This window comes from Sturnira hondurensis, unplaced genomic scaffold (assembly GCF_014824575.4).
Source record: "Sturnira hondurensis isolate 20B ecotype Veracruz unplaced genomic scaffold, ASM1482457v3 Scaffold0013299, whole genome shotgun sequence".
NCBI lineage: Eukaryota > Metazoa > Chordata > Mammalia > Chiroptera > Phyllostomidae > Sturnira > Sturnira hondurensis.
Window position 1 is genome coordinate 7,095,952 of NW_028085930.1, and position 26,276 is coordinate 7,122,227.

General features: G+C 43.9%; 2 non-coding genes across 2 annotated transcripts; both read left to right on the forward strand.

The window, feature by feature from the left end:
• Window positions 1–17,416: 17,416 nt before the first annotated feature.
• Window positions 17,417–17,488, forward strand: TRNAC-GCA (transfer RNA cysteine (anticodon GCA)). Its single transcript has one exon. It is a non-coding gene; the product is annotated as a tRNA-Cys (tRNA).
• Window positions 17,489–20,008: 2,520 nt separating this feature from the next.
• On the forward strand, window positions 20,009–20,080 carry TRNAC-GCA (transfer RNA cysteine (anticodon GCA)). The gene has a single exon. It is a non-coding gene; the product is annotated as a tRNA-Cys (tRNA).
• Window positions 20,081–26,276: the final 6,196 nt, after the last annotated feature.

The following is a 26,276-nucleotide window of genomic DNA, read 5'->3' on the forward strand; positions in this document are numbered from 1 at the left end:
ATCCATCACGTGTCAAACGTGTTCACTGGCATGTGATGTGGGGGCAAGAAGGAATTCGGTGACCAAAGATAGTGCTTTAACACGGGTAGTGGTGGGAGCCATTCCCTCTGGACACCAGCAATCAGTGGGTGCGCTGTCTGTAAAGAATATAAAAATAGTAATGAAACTAAAAGTTGGCCTGCTGTTTATGATCACCCCGCACCAGCAATTCTAAAGAATGTTGGTGATGAAATACTTCTCTGTGTCTCAGCTGACCACTCTCACCCACACACCCCTAGAAACACCACGGTCCAGCAAACACTGATTGCCAGGCTTTTTCTGCGGGGAAAGAAGCCCAGGTTGCTGCATGAGAGCCGTCTGCACAAGAGCATGAAAATGGCAAGTGCTAGATCTGTGCAGTCCAACAGGGTGGCTCCTGGCCAAATATGGCTATTTACATTTAAATCAATTCAAATTGAATAGTACTTGAAATTCACTTCCTCAGTCTCACTAGCCACATTTCAAGAGCTCATCAGCTCCATGTAACTATTTGCTACCATGCTGGACAGCACAAACATAGAATATTTTCATGATTACAGAAAGTTCTATAGACAATGTTACTCTAGACTCTACCAGCTGTCTGATTACATGAAGACATATGTTGGCTGCACACTACTCATCTATAATATATTACATATAATAAACACAATACATGATTGGTACATATTATACTACATGTAACATGCATATATTAGCTTTTCTGCAATGAACTGAGGTATAACAAAGGAACGTTTTATGGGCCAGCATTAACTGAAATATGTCTCTGTCCATAAAAGTTGGAGAATGGTTCAGTTCAACATGAACAGTACTGAATGCCCACCCTGTGCCAGATAGCGAAGCAGCTAATCAGATTCCTGCATGGGAGGAGTTCATCGTCTAACCAAGTATTGTACCGCAGTGTGAAGTGTGCGGTAAGGTAAGTGTAATTAAAATATGGAATCAGCACAGAGGAATGTTAAATAAACTATGTTTTCCTTGAAGGTGGGAGGAAGTTGGTATTTGAAGGATGTAGGGGGAGGGCAATGCGTTAATTTAATTGAAGAACTAAAGATCTAGGAGGAAATGATGAGTATCAAATCAGCCAAGGCTGCTGTAGAAAGAATGAAGAAAGTGTTTTCTGGTCTACAGGGAACATGCTGATTCTGACCCTAACCACTTTAACTATTGCTATTGCTAAATCGGAAGATGAATTATGCTAGTGGGATTAGGGGTGTCCGCTAAGTTAATGTCATCCAATCTGTGTATTAATTGGGAAGCCGTTTTTTAGAGAAGGTGTAAGTTTAGTAACAAGAAAATGGTAACATACATGTTGACTCGAGACATAAAAGAGTCAAGAGGTGTCCAAGGAACTAGGGAGCAAGGCATGCTCCTGCGGGGGAGTGGGAGGAAGCAATAAAAGGGCAAAGCGTGTAAGGAAAACACAAAGGGAACTTCTCTGACCGGTGTTGAATCCTACCTAGAAGAAAAGCTGGCACATCTGCTCTAATTACAGAAGCAGAGGAACTCAAACCCCCAAGGGGGTATAGCTTTGTCATACCCCTAGCTGCCCTCTAGGTACACGGGTGCCTATAAACCCCTGCAGGATACATCTAAATTATACATAGTTTAGTGGACCTCAACATTTAGTGAGCATACGAATCTTCTAAAGAGCTTATAAGAAAATAAAGATTCCCTGAGCAAACGCCTCCCTCACCTCAGTAGGTTTCAGATGAGGCCAAGAATTTGTATTTTTAATAAGCATCCCAGATATTTCTTTTGTTTTCTTTTTTTGTACAATAATATAACCATTTCATTAAACACATGGACGACCTTATTTTGTACAAAACAGGGTCCCATTTCTTCCTCTCTGCTGCCACATGAGGCCACTACTCTGGAACCTCACGTTTACACAAACACTTTGGGCAGAGGTCCAGACAGGTTGGAGGAAAGTGCGGTTCTGAAAGTCCTATGCACGGCCCGACTGGGGAACAGGAGCAGGCAGAAGTCAGCGGGTTTCCTGGCTAGCTCTCCGCTGACTGGCCCTGGTTGTTCTCGTCTTCTCTCAAAAGAAAATAATGTAGGAATAGAGAATATGTTTTTTGTTGTATTTTATTTTGTTATCCTATCTTACCTTATTTCATTTCATTTTATCGTGGTTCAAGTACAGTTGTCTGCATTTCCCCCTGCCACTCCCCTTCACCCCAGCAGAGGCTCTCCTGATGCAGGTAAGCCTACGGACCACAGTTTGAGACACACCACTTTAGCAGCACAATGAGATGAGCAAGGGAAAAGTCAGGCCACGGGAAGATTTCCTGGGCAGCTTTCCTTTCAAAAGAAGAAAAATGCAAAGTGAATTCTATTTTAATTTCTAATATCCAGAGATATTTGCATCTAAAGCAAATAGTGAATGAATTCCGGAAATTAGTTATTACATGTGGAAATGGATCAACCTCATTGAGAATAAGGGCTCAGAGGAAAATAATTGCTTGCATTTTAAGATTTATTTAACTTACAACACATGTTCTTAGCACTAATTCATTTAGTTCTGTAATTGGGCCCGAGGGCAGGGCTGCCTGGCCATAGCTCTGGGCAACAGTGGAAGTCAAAGTTTTTGGTGCATTCAGCAGGCGCCTCTCCACTGGCTCTCAAAGACACTTCTCTGGTCTGCCCGAGGGATGTTTCCCACTGGAGGTGAGGAGGCAGCTCCATGTTCTGCTAGTTCACTGTTACTGATCTTCCCTAAGCTTCCTTTCTGGACAAAAGGAAGGGCTCTGCATCAAGGGATCCTCATGGACGAGTGGCTCATTTGGACAGGGGAAGGACATCTGTGGGTTGGCGTTCTGTCTCCTTGGGGGTAAAACTGAGCAGAGAGGGCACCCAAGCTTCTGGCAATGGAACAAGGACAAAAACGTGGTGAGGTGTTTTGAGCCTCCGGGGCTTCCTTATGTTTGATCTTGGACATCCCTCACGACTTTGTTTAAATTAGTTATTGAGTCCTTACATATGTGGTGTTCGTTCCTTCTTGGGTGGGTGGCATGAGCAAGGGGCACTTAGGTAGAGGGGAAGTCTTAAAGAGAGTTCTGATGGGGACAAAATTCATGAAGAGGCATGGAGAACAGGCTGGCATCCCTGAAGCCTGCTGGGAAGGAAGCCAATGGGCTTTTGGAGAGAAAGGTGTTACCTCCAGGGAGGGGAGACAATGGAAGTGTCTTTGTATGTGTTAAAATTTCCCTGAGTCCCGTTGATATTACCCTGAGGTAGAGAGTTCCATTTTTCTCGTTTGCCTGGGACTGATAAGTGTGATGCTCTCTCTTTCTGGATATGAAGTAACTACTTAGTGTAGGGAACTGAAGATGTTGCTACGAAGTGGGTCTCCTCACCACCATGTTCAGGAAAAGAGCATGAAAGGCTTCCTATATCTGGAAGTGAACTTTTGGGGAGCACAGAAGACTTGAGAATTGGCCAGGGAAGGCAACCCTCCTGTGCACAGGCTGAGGTTGACTAGAGGCTGAGGCAGAGGAATAGACCAGGGAAATTCAGGATTGAAATTCAGAAAGCACCGTAGGTGACGGGGGGTGGAAGGAGCAGAGATAGCCAGGGAGTTAGTTGGAAGAGTCTGGCTTGGGATATCTATTCACAAAGGACCACATTTGAGACACTCCCTCCTCCAACCCCTAGAGCTTCACATCAGCCATCTGATGGATGTGAAAACCTGCATCGCACAGCTGCCTGATCAGCAGCAAGAACAGAGACCGCTGGCCTTGCAGGACCAATGCTGATACAGTTCATGTTCTTTGGGTTTCCAGTCTGGGGGAACTCTAACTAGAGAACAGAAGAAAAAGTCTCAACAGGCAGTAGTTCTCAAAGTGTGGTCTCTGGACCAACACTGATACAACTAATGCCTCTGGGCACTGGCTAGAAATGCAAATTCTCAAGCCCTACCCCTGACCTACTGAATCAGACTCTGTGGGTCTTATCTCTGAGCCTAAAGAGATGCTCCACACCTAGCCAATCTGAAACACACATCTCCCCCAGAGTTTTGTAATCCCTGTGCCCCTTCGCTTTAACCAAGTTCCCGTTTTGGGATTTTTAGGAATTTGAAGAGTCTGGGGGTGGGGTGGGAAGAGTTCATGTTTTTTCCCTGTATTGAGGTAAACAAAGGAATATCTAATAAACTGAACACACTCAGTGCTTCTCTCTCATCCATTGCCAGAGCTCTTAGGACATAAAATAAAAATAAAAGGCAATTTTATTAGCAAAGGAAATCCATAGCAAATTGAACAACCGCAGGTACCACATTAACATTAAGGTCTTGCGAAATGTATGTTTTTGCAGGATGTGCAGATATCGTTATAAAATTCACGGAAAGGGGAGAATGAGAAAACGGGGGAGAGGCGTAGGCTCCGAGAGTCAGCACCACCTGCTGCGCAGCCTGTGCACATTTCGGGCAGATGCCCCTGTATTACTCACCCTTAATGATGGTGGTTCTCACCCCGAACACAACGGCTGTCCCAGCAGGCCTGCCTCTGACTTCCTGGTGCACCCTAGTTTTCTGCTCCTTCTTTCATTTGCTGTGTTTCCCCTTCCGCCTCGATTTCCTGCTTCTTACCCGTGGCGACGTTGCCGGTACTAGAGTAAGGTACACCTTGGCCCTTCCCACCCCTCCTGTCTGTCTGATAACAAGTCTCCCTCCATTTCTGTCACTCTGGGCCTCACGGTAGAAAGCTCTGCTCACTCACCACCTTTGCTAAAGACTCAGTTGTACCAGTGCTTTTCCACTAGGGTTGTTAGATTTATCAACCAAAAATACAGAAAGCCATGCATGGGACATACTTACACTAAAAAACCGAGTCGTTATTTATCTGAAATTCAAATTTAACTAGATGGTTTATATTTTACCTGGTAAGCTTAATTTCAAGGAACAGGGGTTCCCATTTCAGTTGCCTACACCAGGAGAGGCGCTTTCTCTTAGAAAGGAGCACATTTAGTCATAAAAACAAGGATGCGCTCATCTGCACTCAGCTGTGCTATCTAACAGAGTAGCCACTGGCCACAGGCTGCATTTTTTTTTTTTTCAGTTCAAGTGGCAGGAGCAGGATTTATTAAAGCCAAAGTTTACTCCCAGAAGGAGAGAGAGTGGGCAGGCTGCAAGAGCGACTGCTCACAGGTTGCCCTTGAGGACCAGGAACGGGGCTGGTCTGAGTTGTAAAAGTACCCATTCAATTTTGACAGGTTAGTATGAAAAAGAGATTGTGAAATAACTCAGTGATTTTTTACACATTAAAATGATAATATTTTTTTATATATATTGAATTTAAAATGTATTATGATCATTAACTTTGCCTTTTTTACTTCTTAAATTTGGCTCCCAGAAAATTAAAAATTATATATTTAGCTTACATTTGTAGTCAGCTTTACATTTCCAATGGACAGTGCTAGCCTTGAGCTGCAGCCGAGGCCGGGAGACCTACCCTCAGGCCAGGGGCCAGGCGCCGGCCAGCCCAGGAGGCGTTAGCGTTTCCTGAGTATAAGTACGTCAAGCCTGAAATGATTGGGGTGTACGTGAATGCACTGTGTGTTCACAAAGTTTTCATCGTTTTTATTCCCTGATGTTCTGCCCAATCTTGGCTACTTTTGAATGATTGTAGAACAAATAGAATTGGGACTGATGTTTCCTATTAGGTATACGTGGCAGTTGAGTTGTGACATTAGAATGAGACATGGTGGGGGAGGCGGGCTGGGGCTGTTGAAGGAGGGGGTGGTAGTTGGGAAAGGTCCTGTCTCCTGGAAACTGCAGGAGTTGTCCTTTTTCACTTCTTCTTTTTTCCTTCCTTCAGTTTTGTGATCGCAAGCTGGTGGTGGCAGGACAGCTCCGCCTGTGTTTGCTAGAAGCAGATGTCCACCATAATTTATAATTTTAGAGGCTGAAAGCCACAGAGGGTGATGCTCTGAAATATGGAAAAGGCAAATGAAAACTTTGTCAGCCAAATTAAATCTCGGCACGTCTCCTGGCTTCTGAAAACTATTTACATAACTGGATACTGAAAATGGGACACCTTTTTATAACTGAAAATATTTTAGGATTGTAAAGTTTAGATCTAGGACTTCAATTCTCCTTGATCTGCCGCTCCCTTCCTCTCCCGGCTGCCTAACCTTCTTCTGAAGTTTCCGGAAAGCAAAGGAACATTAGTGAAAACCAAACCAATAAAAATTCAAGGCCTTGGCCACAAGGTCTTGGCCTAGGGTGAAACAACCTCATCCTTACCAAGTGTCATTTAAAATGTGTATGTCCACCGTGTCAAAGTGGAGCGTCACTTATGGCTGCAGGAGCCGCCATCTGTCCATTTCCGTTTTTCTCTTCCTACTCTCACCACCCACACTGCCTGGGCTGCCACGCTGCCCTCCACACATGCCTTGCTACCTGATTCTAAGAGATGACATCCAAGGTCTCCTGCCAGTGAAAAGAAGTTGCTGCCACATCCCTTATCAGCTGGCAACCTCGTAAGTCTAGTGGTTATTTTATCTAATCTTGCATCCTATTTCCCAGCCCCAGGTCTTCTTGTTGGCACTACCATCATTATTTTGAGAATGATTTTGGAATAGGTGTCACAAAGGGATGTTCAGTAAGAGGAGCACTAGTGTCACTGGCTGGCAGGATCAGGCAGGAACGGAGGCAGATGGTGTGTGCCAGATACCATTTTGGCCAAAGGAGAACCTCTCACTCGCTTGAAGCCTTGAAATGTCAGACCCAAAGGAGATTGACACTGAATGTGTAGGAGGAGCGGTAGGTGGCGACCAGGGACTTTGAATGCATGAGAAAGCATTGCTGTTGGTTGCATCCTCTCCCTCGTAGGGAATCCTGTGAGGCTTGCCCACGGAGGGATCTGAGGCAGTGGTATCTGGCTTGGAGTTCTGCCCAGTAAAGCTGGAGGTGTGCCAGAAAGTCAGCATATGCTGGCCATGGGTCTTTGCTCTAGACCAGGGGTGTCCAACCCACAGCCTGTGGGCCCCATGTGTCCCAGGATGGCCATGAATGCGGCCAAACACAAAACCATAGATTTACTTAGAACCTTTTTTCCACTCACCAGTTTTTGTTAGTGTTTGTGTATTTAATGTGTGGCCCAGGACAACTCTTCTTCTACAGTGTGGCCCAGATACAGGAGAAAGTTAGATACCCCTGTCCTAGACCAATAGGGAACTGAAGATGGAATGCAACTTTCTAGATAGAGATGCCAGGACAAATGAAAACAAAACACCAAAAAATCAGGAGTCTCAGACTCAGCTCACCAGACCATATTGCCAAGCACCAACTATTAGACCATGATTTCTTTTTTTGACATTTACTGCCTAGTCATAATCATGTTACTCACCATTATGTTCACGCCATCATGGGTTCCAACCCTAAGGGCGTGCAGCTCACCATGGCCGATCGGAGCAGGTGAGGGGAGGGGCAGGTTCTGGATCTTAGACCCGTGCACTGTGATGGTGGTGAGATACGTTCAGCAAGACAGAAAAGGACTGGGACCCAAGCACATTACCATGCCCAGTCCTGGGTGAGGCATGAAGCCATAGAATGACCTAAGAGCTACAGAAACGACAGGGAACACAGGAAGGTGGTTCCAGTTGTGTACTGCTGCATAATAAGTCATCCCAAATGTAATGGTGTGAAACAACAGCTGTTTATTATACTCATGAATTCTGTAGGTCAGAAGTTTGGAAAGGGGACATGGAGATGGTGTGTCTCTGGTTTGACTTGTCTGAGGCCTCAGCTGGGAAGACTTGAAGGCTGGGGATGGCTTCGCCACTAGGGCTGGAATGATCTGAAAACTTCACTCACACGTCTAATTGTTGAACTTCAGCTGGGGTTTTTGGCCTGAATATCTACGCATTACCTATTCATGTGGCAGCCTGGGCTTCCTCACTGCATGGTGACTGGGCTCTAAGAAAAGAATCCTAAGAGAGGAAGGTGGAAGCCTCGTGCCTTTTTCTGAGCCAGCTTCCGATGTCACTCACCACTACTCCGACACACTCTAACGGTTGTAGAAGTCCCAAAGCCCCAGTCAGAATGGTGTGGAGGATGCCTCTTTTCTCTTTCTTCTTTTGTTCTATTTTTTTCCTTTCTTTGTTTTTAATCCTCACCCAAGGATATGTTTATTGATTTTAGAGAGAGAGGAAGGGAGGGAGGAAGAGAGAGAAAGATAGAAACACTGATGGAAGAGAAACATTGATTGGTTGCCTCCCATATGCACCCTGACTGGGGATGGAACCCATAACCGAGGTATGTGCCCTGACTCAGTACTGAACCTACAACATTTTGGTGCGTGGGATGATGCTCCAACCAACTGAGCCATTCAGCCAAGGTAGGATACCATTTTAAATGGGATAAGTAATAAATAACTTTGGGCTTATATTTTAAAGCATGTTTTAAAACACAATCTATCCTCTGACTATAATTGTTTACATTTCTAGCAAATGCAAACTATATACCTTCCAAATCCCTACAAAAGTTTCACCTCATTAGGAAATCAGCCTCAGTCTTGAGGTCCAGATGCAAATGAGGCTCCTCGGTGTGGTTCCTCAAATCTATCTCCTTGAGTACCATCCTTCTCAACCTGAAGGTCTGTGAACTGAAGATACTGATTATCTGTCCCACTATGGTGGGACAGGCATAGGATAACTGCAATAGACACTTTTGTATTTAAAAAGAGGAAAACAGGAGGCACAGAGCAGCCACTGGTCTATAGCAATTTAGCAATCCAGCCAGGCATCAGTGGCTAATTCCCTGTGCCTCTTGAATCTGCCCTCTGGGCTCTTAGTTTTTCCCCATAAGTTACCCTTCCTTGTCCATAAGAAATGGACTCAAAGGTAATGGCAAGAGGTTTGGGAAGAGAGGCAGCTAGTACCTCGGCCACCTGTCTATAGGGAGCAGAGTTCTGGTCCATGGGTGTGGTTATGGATGGCATCTGGTGTCCCCAAGGTACATGATAAAGTGAGACACACAGCCCTGGTCCTTTTTGTGGGTGCTAGACAGACACTTGTGTCTGCTGTCCCTCATACAAAAGTGGGGGCAGGGCGCCTAGATATTCATTAAATCAGGTTGAATCTAGGACCCAGGTAGATGAAGGAGTTTTCTGATAAGGCAAAGACCGAAGCTGTTTAACTTCCTGTGAGCTTAATCAAGTCAGGAAATGCTTTCTGCTTGTTTTTTCCCTAAGCTGAATTCACTTCCTAGAAGTCAGTTAGGGCCCTTTGAGAACTCTATTTTCCCAGAAACTTTAATATAATGTATGAATTTGCTTTTCCCAGGAGACATAATAAAGGAATTTTCACAAAAGCAGGGTTTTTTTTAGAGCTACTAGAATATTTTAATTATTTGCTTACAGTTTATACATCATATACTTCTAAATAGGACTGAGGCAGTATACATTAATAACACAAGATTATCAAAATAAAAACAAAGGCTCAAAAACTAGGTAAATAACTATACTGAAAATTAGAGTTAATTTAGTAACCAGTCACTGAATATTAAATTTGCTTTGGGTTTCATTCCAGAACATGCTTTTATATAGCATGTATATGATATGACATATGTTTGAAAATGCACAAAAGTTGAAATATTTGCTTCTGGAAATATTTACTTTTAGCTCCTTTAAAGTGGCAGCTTCTCTTACTATTATTTAGAAGATTTATTTTAAATGGAACGTTTGAAGTTATAAGGGTCTTGAGAGATCACTAATTCCAGTATGTTTCTCTCTGCAGCTGAAGGTGAGAGAATCCAAAGAGATTCAGTGTCTTGTGCAAAGATCGGATTGATAGAGCAGAGCTGGGCTTGACTGCTAGGCAAGTGTTCTTCGACCTATACCATGAAAGAGTTCTCAGGTCTGAAGTGTTCAGAGTTACTGCCAAGTGAGCTTCAAGAGAAATGAAAAAACTTCATGTATTTGCAGTAAGAAATTGTGATCTGACGTACACAGGTCTGCTGTCATAAAGTGACTTGACCGACAGGAACCAGCAGGTTAGTGCTGGGACAATGGTGAGTTCCCGGGGACAGAGGAAGCAGAGTAGAGACAAGGCTGAAAGTAAAATTGTGAAGACGCCCCAGGGGAGGCCAGGAGCGATTTTCCTGGTTCTTGCTCACAGTGAGACTCCAGAGAAAACAAGAGGTTAAATTTGGGTGTCACCACCCTCCCCTGCAGTCCTCCAATGAGGTGAATGCCAGTAGCAAGTAGGATTTCAGTCAGATTTAAGAAATTTAGCCACTCGCTGTTTCGTTTCCTCTAGTAACTAGAGTTCAATCAGAGAAGCAGAATTATATAAGTGACGTACAGAGCTTATTACAGGAATGAGACCTTATGCAACTGTGGGAGCTGGTTGAACAGTGGATGTAAGCCCGCTACCCAGTGTCTGGTGATATGCCTGTTACGTATTTTTAACGAACAAACTTTCCTATAAAAATTTTTCTCTACCAAAATTGTAACTTCTGAACCAGAACACCACAATGTGAATAAATTGAATGTATCTTGTAAAAGGGCTTTCGTTTCATTTGGAGAATAAACTGAACCCTGGGAAAACATGGATTGATTTGAGAGAAAGAGAGAGAGAGAGAGAGAGAGAGAGAGAGAAGGCAAGAGAGAAAGGGAGGAGACTTTGAAAGTAAAATACAGCACTTACAGGCTGAATCTAGAAGCTGCTTCTCCAGGATGAGAAAAGTAGGTGAAACTCAGCCAGAAAGTCTGTATGGTTTTTTTCCATAAAATAAAAGACACAATTTCCATTTTCACCAATTACTTTATTGATTTGGATATTTTGGGTATGTTGGTTATCTGCTGCATGGTATAACGTTGATTTTTCTCAATTAACATCTCAGTTTGATTGCTATCAACTTCAGCTGGTCTCCCCAAACGGGGGATTTCTCATCGGGGTTTGTCCAGCGAGAAGTCTCCAGCACGAAACTTTGCAAACCACTTTAGGCACATTTGATCAGTCACGCACCTTCTCCACACACTGCACAAATTCTGTGTGTGTGTGTGTGTGTGTGTGTGTGTGTTTTAGTTGCATTTTTACTTTTTTTGAAATAATAAAGCATAACATGCTGAAAATGTGTATTTTCTTCCATCTTCAATATTAAAATGACTGCACAAAAATTCACTAATTCTGATTAGTTTTTAATGCACACTGATATGACAGCTGTCATAATACAATCTAAGAAAATTGTTCCAATGAAGTTACAGGCAACTAAGTGCTACTAGAACCATCTCATTACAAAAAAAAAACACAAACGAACTTTTAGGCCAGCCCAATAATATTAGCTTCATTTTGTCTTGCTATCAAGTGGGTAATGAAAAAGGGCTAAACTAAATAACACAGGGACCGTCAGGGGAATGCATGTCAGGTGGTGGTACGCCCTGTTGGAAGCAGTGAGCAGCACTGGGGTTCGCTATGGAGTTAGAGGGAGAATTTGCCTTGGTCTGTGAATCAGGCAGAATCCATTCACTCAGTTGGAGATACGGAGTAAGTGACCACCACCAACGGAAATCGGAGCCGACACGTGCTTGCCATTTCTACAAAAGGCATGCGTTTGTTTTTTTTGAGGCCGCCGCTTCATTGTTCATGTTTTTTTCTAATTTTAGAACACAGGTATTCTAAATTCTGGTAAAAAGCACATAACATTAAATTTGCTATCCCAATCATTTTTCAGTATACACTTTATTAGTCTTCAGTATATTCACACTGTTGTGCAACAGACCTCTAGAATGTGTTTTTTTCTTGCAAAACAAGCTCTATGCCATAAAATACGAACTCCTTCCTTTCCCCAGCCATTGACAAATACATATTTCCCTTTCTTTAGAAAAAAAACTTCACTGAGGTATGATTGACATAAAAAGGTGTACATATGTAATGTATACAGCAAATTGGTGAGTCTGGAAAGAAGTATACACTCACGAAATCATTACCATATTCAAGCCCATAAACATCACCTCACCTCCAAAAGCTTCCTCCCACCTCTGTATTATTTATTTATCTATAAGTAATATACTTCTCATTTGTGGTAAGAGCATATAATATATGATCTACCCTCTTAGCAAAATCTTAAGTTGATGATCCAGGATAGTAACTGTGGGCCCTCTGTTCGCGAGTCGATCTTCAGAACTTACTCATCTGCCTTCACTGAGGCTTTGTACCCACTGACTGACACCTCCCCATTACCCGCCTCTGCCCAGCCCCCCGTAACTGCTGTGCTGTCTTACTCTCTAGTTTTATGAGTTTCTCTATTTTAGAGTCCTTATAAAAGTGGGGTCATACCCTGTGTCGGGCTTATTTTACTTAGCATGATGTCCTCCAGGCCCATCTATCTTGTGAGTGGCAAGATTTCGTCATTTTTAAAGGCTGAGTAACATTGCACTATATGTTTATACCATATTTCCTTTATCCATTCATATGTTGGTGGACATTTGGTTGCTTCCACCTCTTGGTTCTTGTGGATAATGCTGCAGTGAGCACGGTGAGCAAATATCTTTGATATCCTGCTTTGAATTAATTTGAATTAATTTGGTGTGCAAATATCTCTTTGATATCCTGCTTTGAATTCATCTGGAATACCAGAAGTGTTATGTAATTTTATTTTAATTTTTTAAAATTTTATTTATTTGCTTTTAGAGAGAAGGGAAGGGAAGGAGAAAGAGGAGAGAAACACCAATGTTTCTCTCAACCAAGGTGTGGTTGCCTCTTGAACGCCCCCTACTGGGGACCTGGCCCACAACCCGGTCATGTGCCCTGACTGGTAATTGAACCGGCAACTCTTTGGTTCACAGGCCTGCACTCAATCCACTGAGCTACACCAGCCAGCGTATTTTTAATTTTTTTGAGGAATCTCTATACTGTTTTCCATAATAACTGCACCAGTTTACATTCCCACCAACAGTGCCCAAGGACCAATTTTTCTGCATCCTTGCCAATATTTACTTTTTTATGTTCTTTGATGGTGGTCGACCTGATGAGTGTGAGGTGACATTTCATTGTGCTTTTGATTTGCATTTCTTTTATGATTAGTGATGTTGAACATCTTTTCACAGAGCATAGATACTTATAGAAAATCCTCTGTAGAATAAAAAGAGGAAAAACTAGGACAATAAAGTTGATATTACATCTTGTGGCCCTGGTAACATATTGCCTTTCTTTTTTCTGTTGCACCAGATTTGAAATCTTCCCACTCAATCCAATCACATTTTTCCCCTGAGATTTCTTGGCCATGCTGTACTTTCTGACCTAGTCCCACTAAGAAGCTAAATTTTGAATTTGTGAGTCATAGATTGTTGGGGTTGGAATGGATGTAGGAGATCTTTTTATTTCAACATCCTTGTTTTACAACGGAGAAAAACAGACGATTAAAAAGTGAAAAAATTCAGTTGAGAAAGAATACCTTAGTATAAGGGAGGAAATCCTTCTGATTCCTGAAATTTAATTTCTAATTAATTCCCCTTGTGATATAGTCCTATGGTATATGGAAATATTAGTACGACTCAGTTTCCAAAGCCCTGTGCTTGGGCACATTTTGAACAGCCAGAGTTCTCCCCAGGTCTCTGCGAGGTGCTTTGTGCTGCCACCCCCTCCTCTCCCGTAGCGTGGATGTAAATCTTTGAGTGATTGATAGCTCCAATCTTGGAGCTTGGGCTAGACTGTTTGGTTTGTGTACCTTGTGACTACAACACATGTTAACTTTCCCTTTTGCTTGTGCTCTGACCCTGAGTGAATTTACGCATGTGACACCATGATGGTGAAGGGGACAGAAGTTTGGAGTCCAACAGCAAGTCAGTTGGACCATCACGTTACTGAGCTGCTGCTATCTTGGGGCATGTACTGTTCTGGGCTGCGTGAGGCCTCTGAAATCTCAACAAATATGGAGACTATCTTCCCTGTCAGTGCAGGTCCCGCTGTTTTTCTCAGTTTTCTGTGTGTATTAGGGGTCTCCTGAGAAACAGTACCAATACAATGTATGTGTATATATAAAAATCAACTGACCCTTGAACAACATGGAGGTAAGGGCACCAGCCCCTGTGCAGTGGAAAATTCATGTATAGCTTAAGTTGGCTGTCCGCATATGCAATTTCCCCACCGTGAATTCAAAATACTATTTTTGATCCACAATTGGCTGAATCCACAGATAGGAAACACAAGGGTACAGAGAGACAACTGTATATTTATTGTAAAAAAATTATGTAAAAGCAGACTCACACAGTTCAGACTGGTGTAGTTCAATGTCATCTGTAGACTTACTACAGGGGCTGCACATCCCAAGCTCTGCCGTCAGCCCACTGGAGACCTGGCAGGGAAGATCTGTAGGTGCAGCCGGGGCCTGAACACTGAGAGCCAGGGCCACTGATGGCTCGGCACCGTCTGAGAGACGGTGGCCTGGAGACCCAAGGAGAGCTGCCAGTCCGGCAGGAAGGGGCCCCTCCCCCTCAGCCACTTTGTTCAAACCCACAGAGGATTGGATGGAGCCCACCCAAAAGGGGAGGATCTGTGCTTCACTCAGTCAACGGATTCTAATGTTAATTCAGTCCAGAAACGCCCTCGCTGACACCCAGAACAACGTTCGGCCAATGTCTGGGCACTCTATGGTGCCGTCACGCTGACGTCTAACGTTAACCATCATACTGCGGTGACCAGTGAACGCTTTCAAGATAACTCTGGGGACACATGGGCAAGTTTACCAGCTGTGTGAACTCGGGTAAGTTATTTAACTTCACTGTGCCTCTGTTTCCTTGCTGGGTTAATTTAAAGATTAAGTGACTTAGTATGTATACAGCGCTCAGCATCATACGTGGCCAGCTGAGAGGGCAACCTGTACTAAATATACCTGTAACATATCTGAATGGCGACGTATTTATTTTGGTATGCAGTGGAAAGAAATACAATGGATAGGATTTCAAGGATAGTTTGGCATAGGATGAGGTTGAATAAAAACCAGTGGGTTGATGTCAAGTCAAATAGTAAGTACCCACTAGTAAAGGAGATACGTGGAAATGGTAAAAACTAGGACAGTGAAAGGTTAGTGATTAGGTCTGGGAAATACTATGGATGAGAGAAGATAGGTAGTATCTAGGGTAACCAACCAATCCTGACTCGGCTTTCTTAGGGGATTTCTTGGGATGCGGCACACTCAGTGCTAAACCAAGGAGAATGCTCAGTAAACCAGGATGTTTGGTCTACCTGTATGTAACCACACTTAGATATTTATCCCACGAACATTTATTGAGCACCTATGTTGTTCTGGGCACTGGGGACTCCCAAAGTGCCCCTGCTTCTAAGGAGCTGGTGCCAGGGTGCACCCTTTGTTCTGTCTGATTCTGCCCCTGATATGTCTGGGATGTTAAGCAAGGCTCTTCAGCTTCCCTCCATCTGTCCCTTCTAGGGACCTCCCTCAAGGTCCCTTCCAACACTGGGGTCCTGTGATACAGAGCACATAGTGCATCTGTCACTGCTAAAATCGCAGCTTCCCCAGGTGAGGCAAGAACAATGAGTGGAGCAGAAGGTGATTCTTTTCTGAGCTCTCTTGTCAACCCTGAGGCAGGGTTGACAAGAACGGGATGGGGTTTCTTTCCTCACTGGCTACCAAACAACCACAGCCCGACACAAGATGACCACCCCACACCCAGAATCCTTTGAAAATACCAGGAAAATGTACATGGCCTGGGAAATGGGGCAAGGAGAGACTTCCCCACAGGTTTAAACACGCAAGATCTCCATCAGAAGCACCTGAACAATTTATTAGGGTGTGAGATGATAGCAAAGCCAAGAAATACAGATGGCTGCAATTACAGTTGTTTTTGGAAGTTGAAAAGGAATCTTGGGCAGCAAGGTCAGGATAAACAATTTCCTTAAGTGAATAAGAGCCTTTTATTGAGAGCTCTGTTTCTTATTATCAAATGACCTCTTGGAGTTGACAATATCCCAAGTTTCAGGCAAGTTACGTTATGTAAGAGTGTAACTCACTGACCATCTGTTTTTGTGTGACTAAAATCCTCTCAGAGTTATGCTTTAGAAGAGCTATCTCTCACAAGTCGTTCTTGATACAGCTTCCTTAGCCACAATATCACTTTTTGTTATTTCATTTTCCTGCAGTCAGCTGTGGTCCGAATATATCAAATGGAATATTGCAGATATAAACAATTCATAGGTTTTAAATGGTGCACTTTGCTGAGTGGGATGATGAAACCTTGAGCTGTCCTGTGCTGGCTGGCCTGGGGCCCTAGGCCCTGAATGGTCCCATTGTCCCCATGCTCCCTGCCTGTTGTCACCTAGAAGCTATCTTGATGGTCAGATCAACTGTCCAGGTGTCTGAAGTATCTCAGGGCTTGTGTCCAGGTAACCCTTGTAGTAGCCTAATGCTACTACGTCACAAGGCCTGGGTCATTCACCTCACTTCATCTTATCGCATAGGCACAATATCGTCTTATTATCATCACAAGAAGAAGAGTGAGTAAAATACAGTAAGATTTTATTTATTTATCTTCAGAGGGGAAGGGAAGGAGAGAGGGAGAGAAATATCAATGTATGGTTGCCTCTCGTGCATCCCCTGCTGGGAACTGGCCTGCAACCCAGGCATGTGTCCTGACTGGGAATTGAACCACAATCTCGCTGGTTTACAGGCCTGCACTCAATCCACTAAGCTACACCAGCCAGGGCTGAGTAAGATATTTTAAGAGGGACACCACATTCTTATAACTTTTATTATAGTACATTGTTATTTTTGTTTTTTCTTATTTATAGTTGTTAATCCCTTATTGTGCCAAAAGTTTATAAGCTAAACTTTTTGATAGATAATATGTATAGGAAAGAACATACTATAAATAGGGGTGGGCTGGTACTACCCCAGTTTCAGGCACCCACTGGGGGCCTTGGAACATATACAGTACAGATCTGGGAGGGGACTACTGTACTTATTTTTTTAGAATTAACTTAATGCAACATGTATCAGTTGAGAGCCAGTCATGATCTCAGCTCTGTGCAGGCGTGAAGAGGAGTAAGAATCTCAGTCACTCGGAGCCTTGGCTAAGGGAAGCCTGACAGGTGCCCCATCAGCCACGTTAGAGTGATGCTGCCACTTGTGGAAAACCTGATGAGTTTTCCCCTGACGCTGAGGTTTGTTTTGTGGAAGGTGGGGTGGACAGGGCAGGCTTTGGCTACTGGAGAGTCTAAGAAGAGTTTCTTGGCCTAGAGAACTTAGTTCTCAGGAGTCCTGTATTTTTTTTCACTATAAACTTCTTTCTGACGCTTGTAATGCCCAGGCTCCTTCCAGGCCATGTTCTCTCTAATTATAGCTCCCCTGAATCATTGAAGGGTTTTAGAACCAGAATGCTGAGAGAGGGATAGACTTTAAAAGCAAGTTTACTTCACTGGGGGTATAGCTCAGGGGCAGAGCATTTGACTGCAGATCAAGAGGTCCCTGGTTCAAATCCAGGTGCCCCCTGTTCTATTCCTATTTTTGCTTCCAAAGATGGTGGATTGACTTTGATTTTATTATTTTCTGTAGCTCATGGCTGGTTGAATTATAACGTCCCTTATATGCCAGACATCAGTCTAGGTTCTTTACATTAATTATCTCTTCAAGTTCTTGCCAACATTTTTCAAGGTATCTACTATCAGCATCTCCATTTTACACAAGGCGACCGAGGCTCGGAGATGCTCAGTAATTGGCTCGAGCTCCAAAGCTACAAACAGCAGGCTCAGAATTTGAACTCAGAGCACACACTCTCATGACTTCATTATACTACTCACCCTTTTTTTGTCTAGTGACAACAGCTTTGCAACAAAATTCCACTCAGCAATGCTCCCAAGGTGCTGAGACTGTCCACTGAGTTCTAGAACCTTTTGGCTGCAAAGCCAACCCAGTCACTGAGTGACTGTGATGACAGTTTGCAGTGTCCTGGGGCAAGTCATGGCGTAGAGTCTTTATTCACAAAGTAGGGCTAGCGACAAGCATGGACTGGCCTGAAGTTTAGGGAGCTGCATTCTTTCCTGCTCTAAACGTTGACAAATTTCTGTTACCCGCCCCCGCATTCACTTCCTGCAGCCCAGTACCCTAGTACCTTGGGTGCCTTCCCTCGGGACCCAGGCAAAGGCCAGAGAGCAAACCTTAGTCTAGGTCTAACTTCTGCCCACAACACAGGCACTGCTGTTTCTTTGGATCATCTTGAACGACATATATGGAGCAACTACTATGTGCCAGACTGTGCAAAGTGTGAGCTTAGAGGTAAATACAACACAGCCCCTGGGCTCAGTGGACTCTCAACCAGAAAGCAGGCCTCTAAAATAAAAAGTTAGAGTGGCGTGAGCAGAACTGGGCTGTGCCAGCGTTAGGAATGCAAAGGAGGCAGGAGTTACTTCTGTCTGTGGGAGGAGAGGTTAAGGGAGGCTTCTGAGAGGACTGATGGCTGGGGTCCCACAGATGAGGAATGTAACACTGGAGGGAGGGAGGGAGGGGGATGCGTGTGGGGAGTGGCGGTTCAGTTACAGGCAGAGAAAGCTGCAGGAGGCTGGAGCCTGATAGATGCAGCTGGAAGCAGCTGGAGCACAAATGTGCTATGGGGAGTGTCATATGATGAAGCTGCCACTGAAGCTGAAGAGGCAGATAGGGATCTGTATGGAAAGAACTTTCACTTTGTGCTAAGAGAGACTTGGAGTGTTTCACGACAGCATTTAAAGGGGAAGTGACCTGGATAGACCTGGTTTTAAAACAGGGTGGATGTTCCTGGATGGATATGAGGGATGGAGGCCTGGAGGCTGCGTAGGAGGTGGTGGTTCTGTTGGTCTGGGCATGGGGATGGATCTCAGTGACATCAAAGGTAAAATCAACAGTGCCTAGCAATTAACCCGGAACTGGGGAAGAAAGGGTGGGAGGATCTCAGAGGTGTGTTGGGTGTTTTGGCCAAATGACTGAGTATGCATGAGGCCACCAACCAAGGCAGGGAGGAGGTTGATGCGATGGTTAGACAGCCAGGGCCAGCATTCACCTTGAGCCTACACTGGGATCCCAGACCCACCTCCTCCTCGCCATGTGACCACTCTGGGTCTCGGTTTCCTTACCTGCAAAATCAGCGTGCAAACCACAGTAAGACCTAGCTCGCGGGGGTTTTGCAATGATCCCTGGGAAGTTATGGGCAGAACTTTCATGACCCTGTCGGGCACATGGCAAGTGTCCAGTAAATATGAGCTGTTATTATCACAAGAAAGCCAAGTAGGAGGAGATGCAGGTGTGGGCAGGAAGATGACAGGTTTGGGGGGACACACTGGGTTTGAATCTGAGGCTCCTGGAAGGCCGCCGAGTGGACAGGCTAGGGATGGGTGTCTCGGGGCTTCAGAGAGCTTGTGAGCTGGAAACCTGGCTGCTGTTTGCTCCTCAGCACCGCTGCAGCTGACAGGTCTCGCCAGGGAGAATTTGTTGCGATGCCAGAGGCTTCCTGACCTTTCTTCTCATCGTGGGTGTACACAGGACTAAAAATCCTCAGATTGGAACTCAAGGGCATAGGAATTAAAGGTGTTCAAAGGTGAATTTTGAACTTTGGAACATCCAATTGTTTTTTTTTTTTTAACTGTGAAAGGAGACAGTTTGTCCTGGATGAGGTCTCCTGTGAAAATCTGTTGAAAACATGCACAATATACAGTGTTTGTCTATAATTTCAGAGTTGTACGTGGGCCTCTGAAGTCCACTGCGGGTACCCCGATAAGATTTCCTCCAGGTCCAACACTTGTTGGTCTGTACTATTTAAAACATTCATGCATGTACCCAGAGATTAATGAGCAGTTGGCAGAGCTTTAGGTGCTGGGATGAGAGTGAGGATATCGGCTCTGAGAAAGGCAGTAGGTAGTATGGCTAGAAGGGATTGGGATGGATTTAAATCCAGGATGAGTTCAGTTGCTCATGTACTTATGAAGCATGATGTAACTCATAAAAGTGGAATAGGTGTTTTATAAGGTACATATTATGTCAGGGGGTATAGCTCAGTGGTAGAGCATTTGACTGCAGATCAAGAGGTCCCTGGTTCAAATCCAGGTGCCCCCTATGTGTTCATTTTTGCTCCTCTTGGCAACTTTATTAAAATAGTGGATCTGGGGTGAGGCCAGCAAGGTGCCTAGGGCTCAAAATGTAAGGAGGTGCTGATCCTCATGTTCCTGCAAGCACCTTGGCTCATTAATTTCCTCAGCAGTAGAGGGAATTAATATACATCCTTCCTCCAACATACACACAAACACAGCCACGTGTATAAATACACACACTCACACATGAGATGTGCCTCATGCACATACACAGGCCCACACACCATCACACAGACACACCAACAGACAAAAATTTATACCCACATCCACATGCTTCCTCACAGGTACTCTTATTCTCCTTTTGTGTATATTCAATCTTATTGACCAGATATTTTCTATTTTCTTTCCTTCAAATGCTTTATCTTTTAATAATTTTAGGTTTTCAGAACAGTTGTAAAGATATGAGTTGGCCCAAGAGTTTGTTTGGATTTTTCCGTAAGATACCTCGAGTAGCACTTAGCTATTTTGTTAGATCGTATGGTGATGACTGTCATATTGGCATGCATTTAAAAAACTTATCAAAATCAGTGAATTTTTGTGTAGCCATTTTAATATTGAAGCTAGAAGAAAATACGCATTTTCAGCATAGTATGCTTTATTATTTCAAGAAAGGTAAAAACACAACTGAAAAGCAAAAAAAGGTTGTGCAGTGTATGGAGAAGGTGCTGTGATGGATTGAATGTGTCAAAAGTGGTTGTAAAGTTTCACACTGGAGATTTCTTGCTGGATGGTGCTCCATGGTCGGATAGACCAGCTGATATTGATAGTGATCAAATGGAGATATTAATTGAGAACAATCGATGCTATACCATGCAAGAGATAGCCAACATACTCAAAATATCCAAATCAATATTAAGTTATTGCTGAAAATGAAAAATGTATCTTTTATTTTACAAAAAAAAAAACATGAACTTTTTGGCCAGCCCAATAGTATAGAGAGGTCCCATACACCCTGTTCTCAGCCTCCCTGAATGTTACCGTCTTGCATAACCACGGCACATTCTTCAAAACTGAAAAAACCGTCGGTGCAACACTGTTAACCAGACCAGCCTTCATTCGGATTTCACCAGTTCTCCTCCTAATGTCTTTATTGTGTGTTCCAGGGTTTGGTCCAGGACACTATGTTGCATTGAGTCATCATCGTGGGTCCTCTGTTTCCTTCCATCTCTGAGAGTTCCTCAGTCTCCCCTTGTCTTTTTTTCTTTTCTTTCTTTTTTTTTGTAACTTGAACACTTTTTGCAAGTCCTGGTCAGATATTTTGTAAAATGCCCCTCACTTTGGGTTTGTCTAGTGTTTTCTCATGATTAGACTGAGGTTATAGATTGGGGAGAAAACTCTCACAAAGCTGCTGTGCCCTTGTCATATTGGGGGTAGGAGAAAACCCCTGCAATAATTTAAGAGTTTGCTACATTGTAAAATTTTCAAGAGTCTGGTGTCTGAGACTCATTGGGACATGCCCTCTAAAGTGAGGGACAGCACGCAGCACAAAGCACATCACTTAGTAGGTCTCTTTGTACTTTGGTGGCAATGTATCTGGATGTGCTTCTCTGGCATATTTACTAATAACAATAAACCATAATATTGTCAGTTTGCAGGAGGGGGGTGGTCGTAGAGAAAGAAAAGGGCCCATACTCAATCCAGGCTGCTGGAGGTGGGTGGGGGGAGGTGCGTGTTGTGTCTTAGTCTCTGGACTGTAATCGGCAGCTTTAGTTTTGCTAATTTGCCTTTTGTTTGTTTCCATAGCACACTGAATTTACTCTCTTTTATGTTATTATATGGTGTGTTGTCGTTGTTCATATGCCTACTAGTCAGGCTAATCGTGGCTATGCCGTGGTAACAACCCTAAAATCCCAGGAGTTTACCACAATAGAGATTTGTATTTATACACACAAAGTCTGGTGCAGGTCTGGCAGTCCTTGTCCCTCTTGCAGCTATGGCATTTGGCAAAATGTGGCCTCTAGGGCCATCGGTCCAGGGGCAGAGAGGGCTGGAGGAGCTTGTGAGTGCCTTGTCCCAAGAGGGACATGCACCGCTTCTGCCCGCAGTTTGGGGGGGCAGGACTTGTCCCAAGGCCCCACTTCATTGCGGCGGAGGTTCCAAACTGAGAAAGCAGTTGGACACCTGGTGAGTGCCACTTCTCCCTGCCATAACCCATCTTACCCACCCCAATATGGGCCCTCAGGTGGCGGCACTTTTTTCTGAGACTTCTTGTTATCACCAGTGACTGGCAAGTACCTTGTCATACCAGGTACTCAGGAAGTATTGGTGAATAACAGCGATTGGCTATTTGAACAAATAAATAAATGAATGACACAAGCTATATAAATGCCCTATATTTTAAAATTATTTGGAAACTAATTATTATAAAGCAATAGTCATACTTCTCATTTAAAACCCCCCAATATATTGCTACTTTCCTAAAGAAACTCTTAAAAGATTCAAACTTTTATTTAAGATGACAACTTTGACTATGACCACCCGGTAAAACACAGAACAAGCTCGTTTGTGGCGTCTTGGAGGGGGTGGGCTGCAGGATGAAGCTGAGCATTTTTCCCGGCCACTGGTTGCCAGAAACTCAGTGAAGTGGACGATGGACACAAACCACGTACCTTTTATGAGAAGCATGTGGCCACAGACATTGCCGCTGATGCTCTGGGTGAAGAATGAAATGCTGGGAACAACAAACAAGGCTTCCCCATGAAGCAGGGTGTCCTGCCCATTGACCATGCCCATCTGCTGCTGAGTGAGGGGCACTCCTGTTACAGACCCAGGGGGACTGAAGAGCGAAGGTGCAAATCTGTTTGGGGTTGTGTTGTGGATGCCAATTTCCGTGTTCTCATCCTGGTCATTGTGAAAAAAGGGGAGAAAAATATTTCTTTTTTTTTAAAGATTTTATTTATTTATCTTTAGAGGAGAAAGGAAGGAGAGAGGAAGAGAAATATCAGTGTATGGTTGCCTCTCGTGCATCCCCTCCTGGGAACTGGCCTGCAACACAGGCATGTGCTCTGACTGGGAATCGAACCCCGATACTTTGGTTTGCAGGCCCACACTCAATTCACTGAGCTATACCAGCCAGAGCAAAAAAACATTTCTGGTCTCACCGATAATGCTGAGCCTCATCGCCTGGGGCCCAAAAGAACTAGCAGAATCCTTAAATTTTCCAATCTCTCACAAAGATGATGTCCGCCCCTATGTTGTGAGAAAGCCCCTAACCACAGAAGGTAAAAAAACCCAGGACCAAAGCACCCAGGGTTCAGTGTCTTATTATTCCAGGTGTCTTGAAACACAAATGTCAGCGTATTACTCTGAAGGAACAATGTACTCAGAGAAATAAGGAACAGGCTGCAGAGTATGCTAAACTTTTGGCTGAGAGAATGAAGGAGGCCAAAGAAAAATCCCAGGAACACATTGCCAGGAGATGTAGGCTGGCCTCTCTGAGAGCCTTTTGCCTCTCAGTTTGAGTTCAGTCAGAAAGGAGATTTTCTAAGAGTAACAAATAAATAAGAACAAACATAAAAAAAGGAAAAGACAGAATAATTTTTTACCAGTTTGTTTTACTACTTTAAAAAATAAATGTTGCCCTGTTGTACTACTTTAGAAAATAAATGATGCCCTGACCAGCGTGGCTCAGCTTGTTGGAGCATCATCCAGTAGGACCAAAAGGTTGTGTGTTCAATTCCCGGTCAGGGCACATGCCAGGTTGCAGGTTTCGTCACCGGCTGGTGCATGTACGAGAAAGCAGACCAATCCATGTTTTCTCTCTCACATCGATGTTTCCCCCCCTCTCCCCCAATTCCTCTCTCTCTAAAGCAATAAAAAAATGTCCTTGGGTGAGAATTAAAATAATAATAATAAAAATAAATGTTTGCTACTGTGCCTGTCGTTTTAAAACTGTCTACATGACCTTTACCCATTATAATGTCAAAATACCTTTATTGTATAAAACCTTAAATATGTATTGAAGAACGTAGGGGAAAAATTTGGTTGGATCTTCACCACTGTCTTGTTTAAACTGTTGTATTTTTTATGTGTGGCTGTGTTTGTACATGTGAGTTTCTGTGTTATGTGTGTATGTACCTAAATCTTTATTAAGTATAAGTGCACCAGGCATACCTTAGGCAACATCCAGATCCTCTTGACCTTGACTCTTTCTGGGGTCCTTGGCCAGCTCTTTTACCCTGGCTGCCCTTGGGGTGGCCAAGCACTTATGGACTCTATTACCGTCACCTAGGCACCACCCTACAGTCCCTTGCCTCCCACCTATGCTGGCTGCCACTTCCTCCTCCTCTTGGCTTTGGTCTTGCTTTTGAGATGTGAGAGGCCAAGAGACCCAGTTGGTGCCCCCACAGGCAGAATCTGGAAGTGCTGAGGAGTTAATGCACCATGGGCAAGACGGGGGAGGGACTTCCACCAGTGAGACGCAGAGCTGAGGACTGGTGTCTTCTCCTCCCTTCCTTCAGACAGACTGTCCTGGGATGCAGCAAGATACAGTATTAGGAGATGAAGCAATCAGTTTCAGGTGCACTAGTTACCAAATGATGGCCAGATTGGAAATACATCTTTGAGTTAACTAGACCAGATTTCTCTGCCTCACTCGCTTTCACCTCACTCCTGGTCCCTGGAACTGCACTTTTTGAAATACTAAGAGCACATACACTTTTGCCTCCAGCTCTAGGTTCTGGCATATCTCCATAGAGCAGACAGTCTGGACGCTGTGCCAGTTTTCTCTTCAGCCTTTACCGCAATAGTTCGGCCTGGACAGATACCCATGGCCAGCATCTGCATTTCTTTCGTGGAGGGTTGTCGTTGGTGGTTGGGGGTGGGGAGGCAGCCAGAGCCTGTTCTACAACTTCCGTGGTAAATCAGAGTGCCAGAGGACGAATGGCCCCTGGGAGCGTCTCTCAGACCATGCCTGACAAAGTTGCTCTTCCCTTCAATTGTAAAAAAAAAAAAAAAAAAAGAACAAAGTAAATAAATAAATAAATAAATAAATAATATAAAATCAATAAATTCCCCAGATTCCTTACCTCTTCCGGGAGGTAACTCTGAGCCAGGACGAGTTTCACCCGGCTCCAGACTTCCCCGTAGAATTGAGTTGCCCTCAGTAGGAACTTTCATGGTGGTGCAGGCTTTACCGGCTGCGTTCCCTTCCGTCTCAATTCCCCTCTCCTGGACCGGTGTGTCCTACGGGCACCCAATAAGCTGCCTGAGCTTGAATTACTGGGCTCTGTGGGAACCCAAGCCAAGACAGCATAAGACATAATTTTAAAAATTATTATAAGTGGATTTTTTCCATTTAATAATATATGCTGTACATGATGTTAAATATTTTAAAACCTTTCTAAAATATGTGAGTCTTCAATGCGGTGCGACATGTACCATATGACATGTAAGTGATGTGCTGGACATTTCCGTCGTTCCCAGCGTTCCTATCCAACTCTAATGAGCTCAGTGCTAAACAGACCCAGACGGGCTTTGTCTCTGGGGTCAGAGTTGCGAACCAATACACCATAACTGGGTCATTTTTCACGTAATGGGAAAGAAATAATCAGCGTAGACAATTCCCCTGACTTCTATTTGGTGTTTTTTTGAAGGTTGCCATATTGTAGGGGTTCTTTAGAGAAAAATAAAAGAAATATTGATTATATTCTACTTTAAAAGGAAGTAAATGGCATCCAAGATTTCATTAGACAAAGTACCATCTCTACCAGTTTTGAAAAGAAGTATCAGCTAAAGCACATTATATGACACTTTGCTACCTGATGGATTTTTTTTTTTTTTACTCTGGGACAAATTGGGATTCTCTCTCTCTCTCTCTCTCTCTCTCACACACACACACACACACACACACACACACACACACACACACAGCAGCAGCAGCAGCAGCAGCAGCAGCAGCAGCAGAATAACTTCCAAAGTTTAATTTTAGTCCCATGAATGATTTGGGGTCAGTTCACTAGCCTCTGTAGTCTCTGGGCTCTTTCCATTTGCTCACTGGAGATGATTGTATCAATCTCCTCACTGAGTGTGATGTCAGAATTATACACAGTAATGTCAGCGAGTACACGCTCGTTGCTCAGTGAATGGCAGCAGTTATTTCGCAGTGACTATATTTTCAGAAGTGAAAGAAGTATCACAGAGCAGAGGGTGGAACTTAAAAA